At 47.8% G+C, this 17,616-nt stretch overlaps 1 protein-coding gene across 11 annotated transcripts in view; it reads right to left on the reverse strand.

Moving 5' to 3' along the window:
- The window catches only part of RREB1 (ras responsive element binding protein 1), a 187,807-nt gene that overhangs the window by 72,545 nt on the left and 97,646 nt on the right, over window positions 1-17,616 (reverse strand). For 10 of the 11 annotated variants that reach the window (XM_059076741.2, XM_067006799.1, XM_059076744.2 and 7 more), the window contains exon 2: window positions 888-1,005. The gene's annotated coding sequence lies outside the window, so the exon portion shown is untranslated. Of the gene's footprint in view, window positions 1-887; window positions 1,006-17,048; window positions 17,120-17,616 lie in introns of those variants that run through there. The other variant, XM_067006796.1, reaches the window with a different exon arrangement.

The raw sequence follows: 17,616 nt of genomic DNA on the forward strand, positions 1-17,616 counted from the left end.
GGCGCAGCGGCCATGGCTCACGGGCCCAGCCGCTCCGCGGCATGTGGGATCCTCCCGGACCGGGGCACGAACCCGCGTCCCCTGCATCGGCAGGAGGGCTCTCAACCACTGCGCCGCCAGGGAAGCCCCTTATGCACTAATTTAACCAGAAGCCAGGAGCCAATTAGTCAATTCTACCTACCCCACGCCCGACCGCGGACCACACTAGAGCAGTAATGCCAACTGACCAACCTAAACCTTCTGATACTCAATCTCAGGGGGTGAAAGACAGGTTTGACAGTTTAAGGTCCATTTACAAAGCACACTTTCTTTATAAATACTTATAGTTCATATATTTTCATTCTCTCCTCTACTCCCTGACACCATCCTACACATCAGCTCCATCACTGCAAATTAAAAAAATAATAATAATAACCATAATAAACAAAATAAAAATAAAAATCACTGGCCCCATTCTAGTACAATCTCTTCCAGCTGCAACTAGAGAGGAGTGGGAACCCAGATGAGGCCCCCAAATCACAGACGTGAAAGGAAATCGTCATCTCCATTGACATGGCCAAGCGGACTGGCCTGGTGTTCCAGTTTTGAACACAAAGAGTTCAAATCTGCGGGTGGGAAGGAAGAAGCAGGGAACAAGGGTGCCTGCAGCGTTGCTTCCTGTGAGCCAGGCCCTCGGCACGCTTTCCGAGACTTCTCATCCCACACCCCCGGCTCTTAGGTGCGAAATAACTAGCAGTTCACAGTGAGAGTTTCACCTTGGTTTTGTATCAAAACCTCAGGAGGACCCCAAGCAGAGGGTGGACTGCTCAATGGGGACATGGGGAGGGGAGGGAAGACAACATTCAAAGTCACTGTGACTCAAGGAGTGTCAATAAAGTTTAACTGACCTGTTTATCTTCGTCTTATCAAGCTGGCTCTCCTTACTGAGGAGCTGGTGCTGGCTGGGCCCAAGCGTGGGCAGGGTCACCCCTCAAAGCCACCACCTCTGGAACAGATTGGAGCAACCTACAAAAACAAGGAAAGGTGACATTAAGAGGGAGTCCAGACCAGACAGGATCCTGTCTCTGTATTATTTTCTCCACTTATACCACTGGGAGTCACAATTAAGGACAAGAGCATTTCCCATCCCCTGCCTGCACTTATAAGCAAGCTTCCAGCAACTAGGTCAATGCCACCCGAGCAAGAGCAACGGGAATCGAGTGTGACGTGGACGGAAGGAATCCCCAAAGCATATGCCCCAACAACATCGAGGGCATCATCACGTGCAAATGGCCAAGACCAACGGCTCCAAGTGAAGCTTTGAGCATCTTAGTGGCATGCTGACAGCAGATGCTGATGGACCGCCACTTTAAAAGGAAGAGAAGACCACACTAAGTGCTAACAGAAACAGAAGCAGGAAAGAAGAGAGTTGAAAGTAAAACACATGAAATAAACAGCCCCTTAAGTAAAGCAGTGACTATTACACCTTTTCCTGAGTGATGGGGAAAATGTCCACAACAGTTCAAATAGGACCAAAGGTGTATCTTTTCCTTTCTGTAGGGAAGATACAGAAAACTCCTCAAATTACACATGCCCTTTGAGAGTTTGAGAAAGTCTGCTCTGGGGTGCCAAGGGCCTCAAACCCCTGACCTGGGAGGAAGCTGTGTCTGACCCTCTGCAAACTTAGAGGGACCTAGAACACACCATTTCCCAGAGCTACACGTCCAGAGAAGATGCAAGAAATGTTTAACAAAAACCTAGAAGAATTAAAGAACAAACAAACAGAGATGAACAATACAGTAACTGAAATGAAAACTTCACTAGAAGGAATCAATAGCAGAATAACTGAGGCAGAAGAACGGATAAGTGACCTGGAAGACAGAAGGGTGGAATTCACTGCCACGGAATAGAAAAAAGAAAAAAGAATGAAAAGAAATGAAGACGTCCTAAGAGACCTCTGGGACAACATTAAATGCAACAACATTCACATTATAGGGGTCCCAGAAGGAGAGGAGAGAGAGAAAGGACCTGAGAAAATATCTGAAGAGATTACAGTCGAAAACTTCCCTAACATGGGAAAGGAAATAGCCACCCAAGTCCAGGAAGCACAGAGAGTCCCAGGCAGGATAAACCCAAGGAGAAACATGCCAAGACACATAGTAACCAAATTGACATAAATTAAAGACAAAGAAAAATTACTGAAAGAAGGGAAAAACGATAAATCACATACAAGGGAACTCCCATAAGGTTAAGAGCCGATTTCTCAGCAGAAACTCTACAAGCCAGAAGGGGGTGGCACGATATATTTAAAGTGATGAAAAGGAAGAACCTACAACCAAGATTACTCTACCTGTCAAGGATCTCATTCAGATTCGATGGAGAAATCAAAAGCTTTACAGACAAGCAAAAGCTAAGAGAATTCAGCACCATCAAACCAGCTCTACAACAAATGCTAAAGGAACTTCTCTAAGTGGGAAACACAAGTGAAGAAAAAGACCTGCAAAAACAAACCCATAACAATTAAGAAAATGGTAACAGGAACATACATATTGATAATTACCTTAAATGTAAATGGATTAAATGTTCCAACCAAAAGACACAGGTGCACTGAATGGATACAAAAACAAGACCCATCTATATGCTGTGTACAAGAGACCCACTTCAGACCTTGGGACACATACAGACTGAAAGTGAAGGGATGGAAAAAAGATATTCCACGCAAATGGAAATCAAAAGAAAGCTGGAGTAGCAATACTCATATCAGATAAACTAGACTTTAAAATAAAGAATGTTACCAGAGACAAGGAAGGACACTACATAATGATCAAGGGATCAATCCAAGAAGATATAACAATTATAAATATATATGCACCCAACACAGAAGCACCTTAATACATAAGGCAACTGCTAACAGCTATAAAAGAAGGAATTGACAGTAACACAGTAATAGGGGGACTTTTAACACCTCACTTACACCAATGGACAGATCATCCAGACAGAAAATTAATAAGGAAACACAAGCTTTAAATGACACAATAAACCAGACAGACTTAATTGATATTTATAGGACGCTCCATCCAAAAACAGCAGATTACACTTTCTTCTCGAGTGCACAGGGAACATTCTCCAGGATAGATCACATCTTGGGTCACAAATCAAGCCTCAGTAAATTTAAGAAAACTGAAATCACATCAAGCATCTTTTCCAACCGCAATGCTATGAGATCAGAAATCAATTACGGGGAAAAAAACGTAAAAACACAAACACATGGAGGCTAAACAATACATTACTAAATAACCAAGAGATCACTGAAGAAATCAAACAGGAAATCAAAAAATAGCTAGAGACAAATTACAATGAAAACGTGACAATCCCAAACCTATGGGATGCAGCAAAAGCAGTTCTAAGGGGCAGGTTTATAGCAAGAGAAGCCTACCTCAAGAAACAAGAAAAATCTCAAATGAAGAATCGAACCTGACACCTAAAGGAACTAGAGAAAGAACAAACAAAACCCAAAGTTAGTACAAGGAAAGAAATCATAAAGATCAGAGCAGAAATAAATCAACTAGAAACAAAGAAAACAATAGCAAAGATCAATAAAACTAAAAGCTGGTTCTTTGAGAAGATAAACAAAATTGATAAACCATTAGCCAAACTCATCAAGAAAAAGAGGGAGAGGATGCAAATCAATAAAATTAGATATGAAAAAGGAGAGGTTACAATGGACACCGCAGAAATACAAAGCATCATAAGAGACTACTACAAGCAACTCTATGCCAATAAAATGCACAACCTGGAAGAAATGGACAAATTCTTAGAAAGGTATAACCTTCCAAGGCTGAACCAGGAAGAAATAGAAAATATGAACAGACCAATCACAAATAATGAAATTGAAACTGTGACTAAAAATCTTCCAACAGGGCTTTCCTGGTGGTGCAGTGGTTAAGAATCTGCCTGCCAATGCAGGGGACACGTGTTCGAGCCCTGGCCTGGGAAGATCCCACATGCTGCGGAGCAGCTAAGCCTGTGCACCACAACTACTGAGCCTGTACTCTAGAGCCCGCGTGCCTAGAGACCATGCTCCGCAACAAGAGAAGCCACTGCAATGAGAAGGCCATGCACCCCAATGAAGAGTAGCCCCTGCTCACTGCAACTAGAGAAAGCCCGTGCACAGCAACAAAGACCCAACGCAGCCAAAAATAAATTAATAAAATAAATAAATTTATATTTTAAAAAATCTTCCAACAAACAAAAGTCCAGGACCAGATGGCTTCACAGGTGAATTCTATCAAACATTTGAAGAAGAGCTAACACTCATCCTTCTCAAACTCTTCCAAAAAGTTGCGGAGGAAGGAACACTCCCAAACTCATTTTATGAGGCCAGCATTACCCTGATACCAAAACCAGACAAAGATACTACAAAAAAGAAAATCACAGACCAATATCACTGATGAATATAAATGCAAAAATCCTCAACAAAATACTAGCAAACAGAATCCAACAACACATCAAAAGGATCATACACCATGATCAAGTGGGATTTAATCCAGGGATGCAAGGATTCTTCAATATATGCAAATCAATCAATGTGATACACCATATTAAAAAATTGAAGAAGAAAAACCATATGATCATCTCAATAGATGCAGAAAGAGCTTCTGACAAAATTCAACAACAATTTATGATAAAAAATCTCCAGAAAGTGGGCATAGAGGGAACCTACCTCAACATAATAAAGGCCACATACGACAAACCCACAGCAAACATCATTCTCAATGGTGAAAAACTGAAAACATTTCCTCTAACATCAGGAACAAGACAAGGATGTCCACTCTCACCACTCTTATTCAACAGTTTTGGAATTCCCAGCCACAGCAATCAGAGAAGAAAAAGAAATAAAAGGAATCCAAATTGGAAAAGAAGTAAAACCGTCACTGTTTGCAGATGACATGATACTATACATAGAGAAATCTAAAGATTCCACCAGAAAACTACTTGAGCTAATCAATGAATTTGGTGAAGTTGCAGGATACAAAAGTAATGCTCAGAACTCTCCTGCATTTCTATACACTAACAACAGAAGATCAGAAAAAGAAATTAAGTAAAGAATCCCATTCACCACTGCAACAAAAAGAATAAAATACCTAGGAATAAACCTACCTAAGAAGGTAAAAGACCTGTACTGAGAAAACTATAAGACACTGATTAAAGAAATCAAAGATGACACAAACAGATGGAGAGATATACCATGTTCTTGGATTGGAAGAATCAATATTGTGAAGGTGACTATACTACCCAAAGCAATCTACAGATTCAAAGCAATCCCTATCAAATTACCAGTGGCATTTTTTACAGAACCAGAACAAAAAATCTTAAAGTTTGTATGGAGACACAAAAGACCCTGAAGAGCCAAAGTAGTCTTGAGGGAAAAAAAAGGAGCTGGAGGAATCAGACTCCCTGACTTCAGACTATACTACAAAGCTACAGTAATCAAGACAATATGATACTGGTACAAAAACAGAAATATAGATCAATGGAACAGGCTAGAAAACCCAGAGATAAACCCAAGGACCCATCGTCAACTAATCTATGACAAAGGAGGCAAGGATATACAATGGAGAAAAGACAGCCTCTTCATTAAGTGGTGCTGGGAAAACTGGACAGCTACATGTAAAAGAATGAAATTAGAACACTCCCTAACACCATACACAAAAATAAACTCAAAATGGATTAGAGACCTAAATGTAAGACCAGACACTACAAAACTCTTAGAGGAAAACATAGGAAGAACACTCTTTGACATAAATCACAGCAAGATCTTTTTTGATCCACCTCCCAGAGTAATGAAAATAAAAACAAAAAAAAAACCCATATGGGACCTAATGAAACAAAAGTTTTTGCAAAGCAAAGGAAACTACAAACAAGATGAAAAGACAACTCTCAGAATGGGAGAAAATAGTTGCAAACAAATCAACAGACAAAGGATTAATCTCCCCAATATATAAACAGCTCATGCAGCTAATATTAAACAAACAAACAACCCAATCAAAAAATGGGCAGAAGACCTAAACAGACATTTCTCCGAAGAAGACATACAGATGGCCAAGAAGCACATGAAAAGCACTGCTCAACATCACTAATTATTAGAGAAATGCAAATCAAAACTACAATGAGGTATCACCTCACACCAATGAGAATGGGCATCATACGAAAATCTAGAAACAATCAATGCTGGAGAGGGTGTGGAGAAAAGGGAACCTCTTGCACTGTTGGTGGGAATGTAAATTGATACAGCTACTATGGAGAACAGTATAGAGGTTCCTTAAAAAACTACAAATAGGGCTTCCCTGGTGGCGCAGTGGTTGAGATTCCGCCTGCCGATGCAGGATACACGGGTTCGTGCCCTGATCCGGGAAGATCCCACATGCCGCGGAGCGGCTGGGCCCGTGAGCCATGGCCGCTGAGCCTGCGCGTCCGGAGCCTGTGCTTCGCAATGGGAGAGGCCACAACAGTGAGAGGCCCGCATATCACAAAAAAAAAAAAAAAAAACTACAAATAGAACTACCACACGACCCAGCAATCCCACTACCGGGCATATACCCTGAGAAAACCATAATTCAAAAAGAGTCATGTACCACAATGTTCATTACAGCTCTATTTACAGTAGCCAGGACATAGAAGCAACCTAAGTGCCCATCAACAGAACAGATGAATGGATAAAGAAGATGTGGCACATATATACAATGGAATATTACTCAGCCATAAAAAGAAACAAAATTGAGTTATTTGTAGTGAGGTGGATGGACCTGGAGTCTGTCATACAGAGTGAAGTTAAGTCAGAAAAAGAAAAACAAATACCGTATGCTAACACATATATATGGAATCTAAGAAAAGAAAAAAAAACAAAAAGGTTCTGAAGAACCTAGGGGCAGGACAGGAATAAAGACACAGACATAGAGAATGGACTTGAGGACACAGAGGGAGAAGGGGAAGCTGGGATGTAGTGAGAGAGTGGCATGGACATATATATACACTACCAAATGTAAAATAGATAGCTAGTGGAAAGCAGCCGCATAGCACAGGGAGATCAGCTAGGTGCGTTGTGTCCACCCAGAGGGGCGGGATAGGGAAGGAGACGTAAGAGGGAAGAGATATGGGGATACATGTATATGTATAGCTGATTCACTTTGTTATAAAGCAGAAACTAACACACCATTGTAAAGCAATTATACTCCAATAAAGATGTTAAAAAAAAAAAAAGACACATGCACCCCAACGTTCACTGAAGCACTATTTACAATAGCCAGATCATGGAAGCAACCTAAATGCCCATCAACAGACAAATTGATAAAGAAGATGTGGTACATGTATAGAATGGAATATTACTCAGCCATAAAAAGGAACAAAATTGGGTCATTTGTAGAGATGTGGATGGATCTAGAGACTGTCATACTGAGTGAAGTAAGTCAGGAAAGAGAACAACAAATATCGTATATCGACGCATATATGTGGAACCTAGAAAAATGGTACAGATGAACCGGTTTGCAGGGCAGAAATAGAGACACAGATGTAGAGAACAAACGTATGGACACCAAGGGGGGGAAAGTGGGGGGGAGGATGAGTTGGGAGATTGGGATTGACATGTATACACTAATATGCATACAGTAGATAATAAGAATCTGCTATATAAAAAAATAAATTAGGGGCTTCCCTGGTGGCGCAGTGGTTCAGAGTCCACTGGCCGATGCAGGGGACACAGGTTTGTGCCCCGGTCCAGGAAGATCCCACATGCCGCAGAGTGGCTGGGCCCGTGAGCCGTGACCGCTGAGCCTGCGTGTCCAGAGCCTGTGCTGTGCTCCCCAACGGGAGAGGCCACAACAGTGAGAGGCCCGTGTACCACGAAAAAATAAAATAAAATAAAATGAATAAAATTCAAAAATTCAGAACTACACCTCCAGCCCATTCTGTCTCTGAAACAGCCTCCGAAGAGTGCAAAACTGGAGATAGTAAAGAAGTAAAGTGACTGCCACACGGACAAAAACTTGTCCCTTTTGCAGTGTCTGCAGAAAAGCTGCCCGATACGTCGCACACCCAGTTATCATCCTGAATCTTACTGTGTCCACACAGTTACTGAGCACCTAAGGCGGGCAAGCTCGTCCCAGACCGGGTCTGCTGGGGGTGAGAAAGCTCCACCAGCCCTTCCTATCAGAAGCAGCTCCTCAGTGATTTCTGACACCACAACAGCTTCTCTCTCTTCACACTTACTGCTTCAGTTCTTCCTTTTCTTTGTGTCTTTCTCTTTTGCAGAGTTCTTTGGATTTTGAACAAAGTATCAAGAAGCAAAGAATAACTCACAGGGACAGCCCCAGAAAGGCCAGAGACGACACCACCACCACCACCACCACCACCACCCCCTGCCTTTAACTTGGAGGAACCCTTATTACTACCCCAGCAATTCCTGATGTTTCTTGTGGGCAAGACCCTCCTTGAGGATCTGATGAAAATCATGGACCCTCCCACAGATAAAAGGATACTCTACACCCAACATTTTCCTTCAGTATCAAGGGGGTCAGGGGCCCCAGAAACTCATCCAGGATAAGTAGGATAAAGAATCCCGGTTTTACTTGATATTTAACCCACCTTCCTTGAAACTGTGAATCAAGACCATTTTACTAAAATTCCCATGAGGTTTCAGAACCGCACAAAGAAAACATCCTTTCAGATCATCCCCACCCATCTAAATTTAAAGATGCCTAAGGTGAAATTATATACTGTTTAAAAAAAAAAAAGCAAGCAAAGTTTCCCTATGTTGTTATTCATTTTTATATTAATGGCAAATATTAGGAAGAAAGTCCAGAGAAGAATAGCTCCATGGTTTTTTCCTGGAAACTGCCAAGATCTCCAAATAAGCAAAGTGAACTATATAGTTCTATACATAGTGAATAAAAACACAGAGAGACAAGTCTCTGGAATTAAAATTTTCCAGAGTATAACTAAGACTCTCATTAAAATATGGACCCACACCCTCCCCTCACTTAAAAAAGATACTTTAAAAAGTCCACCAAGTAACCTCCTCAATCCACCAGGGGAACCAAGGAGAGGAGAGGGCCAACCTGACAGACTTGACCCTGAAACTTCCATCCTCTGATCTTGGATGTAAATGATCTGAATATCAAGAATGTCTTGCGATTAAGCTGAGTAACAAGAGTCACTACCCTGTTTGTTTTGGGTTCCACCAAGCCTGAGGGATTCACACAACTCCGAGAGTGGAAAAGTACAGGAAGGTTCTTGGAAGAAAATTCAAGATACCCCTTAGCTCTATCACCACCACTTCAAAAAAGGAGAGAGGAGAGAGAGGAGAGAGAGGAGAGAGAGGAGAGAGGAGAGAGGAGAGAGGAGGAGAGAGGAGAGCTCCGGAGGGAGGCTACTGCATTTCTGGATTTGCATTCCCACACAGGTTTTGCCCAGATCTGATGGAAGCAGGATGGCCTGAAGAGTGCAGAGGTCCCTCTGTGAGGATGATGGGGAGGGCAAGCCTGCCCCAGCCCCAGAGGAGATAAGGGACAATGCTATGCAAAGCCAGAAAGAAAAGATTAAGGATCCTGTCTCCAGGTCAATGAGATAGCAAAGAAGAGATGGAAGATAAAAGGGAAGATGGTCTAGAAACAAAGCTTCCCAGCTTGTGAAAACCCGCAGGGTTTTTGAAGTGAAAATCTAAAATCTGTCCTAAGGCCCCCAGGAAAAAGCTTGGATGCCTAGGATGACAAGAGAAGCCCACAAACCAGACGGAGGGGAGCTTTACAACACTGAACCAGGACAGAGGCGGTGCGGAGCCTACACAGATGTCCACAAACACTTGGGATGGTTGATCCCCTGATTGAAACAGCCGGACCAGCTAACACAGAGTGTGAGTTTAGAGGAGTTCAGAAACTAAAACGTTCTGGGCTATTCAGGGGCTTAACAGGCAGCACGGACATCTCTCTTAGGATGGGCTGACTGATGCGGGAAGTCTTGGCTGGGCTGGGGGTGAAACCCAAGCAGACTAGTGTGCACCATGGCCATGCCTGCAAAGCTCGGGGCAAAACCGTCTCCTCTAACCAGGATGGCCTCGCGTGTGCTCTGAAGGCTGACAGCTGTGACGACGGCTCTGAGTTCCAGGAAGCTGATGTGTTTCTTGGCTGAGAGTTCAGTCTATGCCTTGGGTAGGGCGGCAACCCATGCACGGCCCCCCTCCCCCTCGCTGGCACGGGCTTTGCTCAAAGGGAGCCTTGGAGTGTCACGTAGAGCATTCGAGTGGTACAGCGGGGCACCGTGAGCTGCTCCAGCCAGCCCTGGATCCTACCCGCAGGGGGGAGCGCGGATGCACCCCTTCGGCACCGGCCACATGCGAGAGAGCAGAGCGGGGAGGTACGGGGAGGGCAGCAACCCCGGGTCCCACGGCCGTGTGTGTGGCCCCCGGGTGGTCTTCTGGCCTCTGCCTCCACAACATGCCCCCTCTGGTCGGAGGACTTGCTAACCCACTTTCACAGTGCTCCGTGCTCTGACCTCAGTTTTCCCCTGGCCTTCTTGCCCACCGGCCCTCACACTCTCTGTTCAGTTTCTTCCCCCAGAATATACACCTGCTCCCCTCCCCTGATCCCATCCCTCAGGGGCCACTGTTCACATGAAGCCTCCCGGATTCCCACCAGTCGAAGGCTCTCTGTTCCAAACTCTACCTCTGCAACACTCACACTGAAAGACGAGAATGAAGACTAACGATGAGAGCGGCCAACACTTTCTGAACACTGTCTGCCACAAGCTAAGTGCATCATCTTACTCGATCTCTGTAACAACCACCGTTTGAGGGTCAGTCCCACCGCACGGCCCCCAAGACCACGGTGGGAGAGCAAAGCGAATCCAGATTCTAAACCCTGTTCAGTTTCTGCTGGACAACATTTCCAACTCCTAGTGCAGGGCTTGAGAGAACAGACGCACTCCCTCTGTCACATTCTCGGACTTTGAACGGTGGTCTTCTCTGAGTCACCTCTGCCCCTCCAGCGCGCAGCTTCCCATTTCCGCCTGTTTCTAGGCAGGAAGAAGGTGCTCTCTGCTCCCACCTTCACCTCTGGAAGGAGCAGGACCGGACTCCCATCCCAAACTAACAAGTTCACTGCACGGAGTCTGCGTCCACGGACGGCCCCTGCTGCGAAAAGGGATGGAGGTGCACGTTCTACACCCTGCGGTTCTCCAAGCAGGCAACTGGAAGGAAGCCACCAGGCTCCTGAAATACCAAACATCCCAATCCTGTCGGAGAGGCTGGGTCCCACTGATCCACTGACAGGAGCTCGAGCTCAGAAGTGACCCGAGTCCTCCAGGGCCTTCCGCTTCCATACGAATCGATTGCAGACCTGGAGTCCACGCTTTGGGGTCCTCTCCTGGGGTGTGGAGGAGACGCACGTGTAGGAAGTACTGGGGGGCAGGAGATAGGGAGCACAGATGGTGGAGAGCGAGTCGCAGAACTGCACAGATCACAATTAAGCAAACCCCATGCGAAGGTTGGAGTCTTGCCTACAAGAAATGGGGGACAAAAAGGCCTCCATGCCAGGGAGCCCCACAGGGCCCTGCTCAGCATCAGAAGGAAACCTTACAGTCTCGTCTACTCAGTGGGAGGTTAACTACTACCGACCCTCTCGCTCCAGCACGGCCACCCGAGTCGTCCCGTCCAGCGGCACCACAGACCTTGCTTTAGAAATGCAGTCTCAGTAAATGTGAGTCAGTCACGACGCTGTACACCTTAAACCAACACAGTGCTGTACGTCAATTACATCTCGATTAAACTGAGAGGAAGAAGAAATGCAGGTTCTCGGGCACCACCCAGAACTGCTGCATCAGAAACTCCCCTGGGGGCAGGCCCTGGAGTCTGTTTGTTGGCTCCCAGGGGATCAGATCCAGCTTTGAGGACCAGTGCTTTACACAGAATTCTGGAAGAAGGGTGATACAAAACCAAGGATCTCCCTGAAAAACGTTCCTTCTATGAGGATCTGGAAGAAGCCGCTGGCTTATCATACTCCCAGGAGCAAAAATCAAGGCGCTGGAGCAGACTCAGAGCCCAGTTCTGACTTTAGCTTTATTTACCACAAAGAAGTTTAAAAAAGAATTAAAACACTGAGGGCGGAGGGAGAGGGATAAATCTACGTGGGGCTATTTCGGCTCCCTCGGGAGTGGGGAGTAGGACGTGAGCTTCCGACAGGGCAGGGCTAGCCTGCAGTGCACAGAAAGCAGAACCACTCAGCCTGCCCCCGCCCCCCCTGCCCCCCCCCCCCGCCTCAGGCAGCGCTGGATCCTCAAAGCCCCCTCTCTCCAGCATTCATCAAACTTGTGTCACTCACAGGAAAGCTCCTTCCAGGGTGCTGAGGGATGGTCTCCAAAGTTGAGGCCTTTGGCCGGGATCTCCGGTGGCCCCGGACACCCTCACGGTCCCCCCCAGGTCCCTCCCCTTCTCTGCTGCTCCTGGCAGTGAATGTGCTGTAGGGGCGGGAAGGCAACCCCAGAGCTCCCCCAGCCTCAGAACTAGCTCACTGTCTAGTGTGGTTTCTCTCTTAATGCGACCCACGGTGGAGGGAGAAAAATGGAACAGAGGCTGTTCCTACAGCCTAGAGCGGCTGCCCCCTTCCTGCTCAGGCTTCAGGGGCCCCAGCGGGTACCAGGAATAACACAGGCTGCTGCTGCTACCTTTCAAAAGGAAAGTCCAGTGTCTTCACGTAAAGGAACACTCTAATACTCAGTAAAGTGTGTGGGTAAGGGGTGCCTTAAGGGAGAGGGACAGTCTCTCTTTTAAAAATAAAAACCACTTGGATGTTTTAATTGCTACACTACCTACAACTTCAGCAGGGAGGCGAGTGCCGACCGGGAAGACAGGGTTCTTGCTCACCAAGCCTATCTACGTGAGTCAGAGTAAATTCACTGTTTAAAATAGGAACCGCTGGAAAGGTGGGGAGACTTCCTGGTACATGCTGGACAAAACCGTCCTGCGGTCCCCACTCTCCTTCCTGCATCCCTCTGAGGGCTCTTGGCTTCTCTGGAGGGAGGAAACGGGGCCAGGTCCCAATAACATACTTTCCTGCGAAGAGCTGACTCCACCCCTGCAGCTCTGCCCCCCACCCCTATCTCATCGCCCCACGGGGATCTCATCTCATTGCTGCCAGACTCAGAGCCACGGCTTCTGCAGCTGCCGCATGGCAACCATTTGTTCTCAGTGGCCTCTCTTCAGGGAGGGGCCTGGCAGCCCATGGGCACAGCCCTGTCCCTCTCCCCAGGTGAGCCAAACTTTTCCTGGCCACCAGGATCTGGTATTTCATCACCTTCTTGCCCAACTTGGCAGAAACCTGTATGGTTCTCTACTCTGCGAGGAAGCTGGTGAGAAAGGGGGTGCGGGAGCCCTCAGGCTGAGCAGAGGGGCATGGGACCCAGGGCAGGGCAGGGCCTTCCCTAAGGCAGGAGGTGTCTCACAAGAGCACCCTGGGTCGGGGGTGGGGGACAAGGGTTAGGGGCCCCGCGCCACCCTTAGATCTGCTCTGCTGGCTTATTGGGAAGGGTGGGGAGAGGCCTCCACCTCTTACCTTGGCTGAAGAATTTTTAAATAGAAAAGAAAGCTATTGCTAAAAGAGGAAACAGGATTTTAGTCAGGGTATGTCACAAGTCTAGTGTTTATCCATTTACATGTCTTTCAGAGTATCCTTCTTTAATAACTACAGGGTATTATCTATTGGGGCATAAACTCTGGGTCACAAAATGTTAGGCACTTTACATATATTTACTCCTCCCCCAAATCGTATCAGGTAATGATTAGGTTATCTGCTGGCTATTACCACAGCTCTGCAGGGGCAGAGCCAGGATTCTAGCCCAGGTTGTCTGACTCCAAAATTCTTGCACTTTCCGATGCCACAAAAAGGATCATGGAAAAATCATTCAGACAGGGGAGATTAGCAAGCTAGAGGACTGGGAAAGCAAGCTGTGGGAAAACAAGAAACGGCTGAAGGAACTGGAGACACCCGCAGGCCTGGCGCATGAAGGAGAGGGCACGCTCTTCCCCCGTGTCCACCATGGCGGGAACGTGGTTTGGGCGGGAGGCACAAAGAAACTGGTCTGAGGCCCCATAATTCTTTATACCAGAGCTGTGAACGACTAGAGCTGCCCACAGAAGGAATGCGGCCCCGTGAAGTAATGAGCTCGTTGTCTCTGGAAGTGTTCAAGCAGAGGGTGGATAACCACAACCGGGTCCTGCAATGGGTGGGAGACCAAGTCAGACCAGCCTTCTGACTTGCAGATTCAGTACTTCTAAGAGGACAGCCCCTTTTTCGTCCTACTGTAAGAGTCAGAAGGATGCACCAGGAAGAATACACGACAGCAGCAAAGCCTAAAGAACACACGATGTGGACCTTCTGTCTTGGACTGGAAACTCAGCTTGCCACCAAGTGGAGAGACTTAAGTCTCTGAGCCTCAGTTCCCTTATCCGGAAAATGAAGCTAGTAATACCAGCCCTCCACACTTTACAGTACAGAAATCAATCAAAGGAACATTAACTAAAACACTTTACAAACAGCACAGCACGCCCAGTATGAGCTACTGATGCCACGCTATTCGCCTCCCGACGCTCCAGGTTAGCTGGGCCCTCGGCTGGCCCTCCCCCAACCCCTCCATCCGCCTTGGGTGTCCCCTCTTGGATTGCCCTGCCTCTTGGAGGGCAGGGCCCAGTTTGCCGATCTTAAAAAAAAATTCTGCTCCAGCCCCCAAGTTTAACAATGAAATATAAATATAATTTAGCTTATCACAAATGCAATCCCATGGACAATTAGGAGTAAAACAGCTGCTGCCAGCGCTGTATGGCCAGCAGGAAATAAAACGCCTCCGGCTTCAGGTCACCGCTGAAACAAATCCTGGTCAGCCTCACATGTGCTTAATCAAGGAAGTCTGCACCGCGGGCTCCCACAGGACCCGAGGGCTCTTCCCCACCCTCTCCTGCATCTCTCCCCTCTCAGCTCTAGAACCAGAGCACAGTGCAGCTGACACCCCACAAGCTGCCCCAGCCTCTTAGCAGCTGGACTATAGTGATTGGGTTTGCTCTGGACACTCCTCTGGCGTGGGCCTCAGCGCCTGCAGTCACATTTACAGCTTGGGGAGGAAGCTGGGGCAAAGTTCAGTAGCAGTTTGCAGAGGGTTTTAGGCAATATCCTGCAACTCTTTCACAGGCCCTGGGGTCGTGGGGCTGGTCGCTCTCTTCCCTCCAACAGGCGCTCGGTAAAGGGTCAGGCTGCAGAAACAGGATTCTCTACTTCTCCCTTGAGGAGGAGCTGGATGCAAGCTGAGCACCCCCAGGACAGGTGGTTACCCTAGCGTCTGGGCTGCACATTCCCAGAATTCAGGGCGGGTTCAGCACGACGCCCCTTATAAAACCAAGATGACTCTGCGGAAGATCAAAGTGTTGTTGGAAATGCTTCTAGCTCAGTGGAAGGAGGAGATCACATCTTTCCTCACCCAGCGCATCGGAAAGGCAGTCAGCTGGGGTCGAAATTTCACAGTGGGTGAGCAGACGTTACAAACTGTCAGCTGAGAATGACTCTGAGTTTGCTGGCCCCAACGACTGCGGGCTCCAAGGGCTGCCCGCTATGCCTCCTAACGGGTGACCATTTTCCCCTCTATTTTGCCTCTAAGAAAATTATTCACCACTCTATCTATGAAGAAAAACAAATACTCTGAGATACAAGACGTTGATAAGTGTTTATCACAAGCCAACCAACCAAAAACACTAGCAAGCAAATGGTGTTTCTTAAAGCAAACTGAGCACAAGCCCAAAGCGGCTAGGGGCAGGATGGGGCGCTGGGAGGGAAGGGGGGCGCGTGCGGCTGAGGTCCCCCTCCCCGAGCTGTAAAGAGCTGCCGGCAGAGGCACCTGGGGAGGAAGGCGGTAGTGGACCAGCCGGTCCTGGAGGAAGCCTGGGCTCTGTTTCTCCCCAACAGCCAGGAGGGTGTGGGGTGTCTCGCTGAACCGAGGGCCGAAGCCCCAGCCCGGCGGGTCTGAAACAAGTACACTGTGCCCAAAGCACGTCTGCTGTCTACCTCTGCCTGAGCTCACGCTGCGGCCCTGACCAGGCCCAGTCTCTTCAAGGTGGGGTCACGTTTTACCAGCCCCACCCTGAGAAAGCCATTACCCCTTCGCGAGCCACTAAACTCACCCTGAAGTGACAAAGAACAGGAAGGAAATTCCAAAAGGGGAGATCCGCACCAGTCGGACAGATCCCCTCCCTTAGGGGCTCAGGCCTGAGCGAGAACCCAGCCAGTGGCGGAGGGAACCTGAGAGGAGAGCACACGCCACTGAGAAATCAAGGAAACAGAGCCGGCCTCCTGCGCTCCCCGCTGACCAGGCCAGCCTGACACTTCCTCCTGGTCCCGAGGGTCACACACCTCCACAGGGAAACCCTCTGGGGCACGAAGATCTGGAAACCCAAGCTAATGCCCATTTAACTTAAGCTGACATTACACTACCAACATTACAGACATTCCTAGTCACACGGACCGCTGTGGTTGAAGAAGACTGGCTTCTACCACTATCTCCAGGGAACAGAGTTGATCTCGCGCATTTGGGAAACCACGCGTGCTTCCCCAGGAGAGCTCTCTAACATGCTTGCAGCCAGAAAGCCGAGGCTCTCCTGCTGACCCCCTGCATCGACTTGACTGCCTGCGATAAAGGCCCCCTCGTGTTGTTCAAAAAGAACATTGCTGCTCTCCCCTTTTATCTTCCCTTAACAGTTTGCCATCCAGTGATAGAAGGGGCCTCGCCTCCAACAGTCCCGGCCTTTTATCTCCCGGTGACCTGACCACCAACAACATGAAGCCAGGGGCTGGGTTTCCTGCAGCTCCGCCTAGAGGGGCTGTTGGACTCGTTTAAAACATGACCGGCCTCCAAAACCTCGGAAGGATGCCGAGCAACACCCACCCAGCATCCATTTCAGCTCCGGCTTTAAAAGCCTCCAGGTGCAGTGGACCAGCGCCCTCCCAACCCCACCCCCGCGCCTCCATGTGGTAGAGGCTCACCGCTTCCAAGGAGAGCTCGCTTTCCTGGCTCACGCACATATCTGCTTTCTGTCCGCAGCAAACCTAACAGCTCTCTTCATCAAAGTCCAGAAAACCCTAGAAGTTAGTTACGGTAGCTCCAGCTGAAGTCTGAGTTTATACTGCTATTATTAAAGTAATTCGGTAGCATTTAATAACATCCTTAACCACTGGAATGCAGGGAGCACACCACGTGCTTCCCTGCATAATAAGCAAGCGGCCTGGGATACACCAGACCCCTCGTCTGCAGAGTGAGGACAGGCCATGACCTCTGACGTCCTTCCCAGGCCTAACTCTCGCATGAGACTCAGCTCTGCCAGATGCCTGGGTGTTCTTAGGCCTGGTCTCTCAAGACCTCCACCTGCCTCATGCTACAAGCGTTCTCGTGAATATCCAGGACCAAACTCCGCCTCTTAAGGAATCAAGGCAGATGTGGGGCTGTGTGCCACTTACGGGGTGGGGCGACCAGAGGGCGTCCACACACCAGAGCACAGAGGGCCCTGACTCCCCACATTCAAGGCCAGGACTTCCATTTTCTTGGCATCACATC

Source organism: Kogia breviceps, chromosome 10, assembly GCF_026419965.1.
Source record: "Kogia breviceps isolate mKogBre1 chromosome 10, mKogBre1 haplotype 1, whole genome shotgun sequence".
Classification (NCBI taxonomy): Eukaryota; Metazoa; Chordata; class Mammalia; order Artiodactyla; family Physeteridae; genus Kogia; species Kogia breviceps.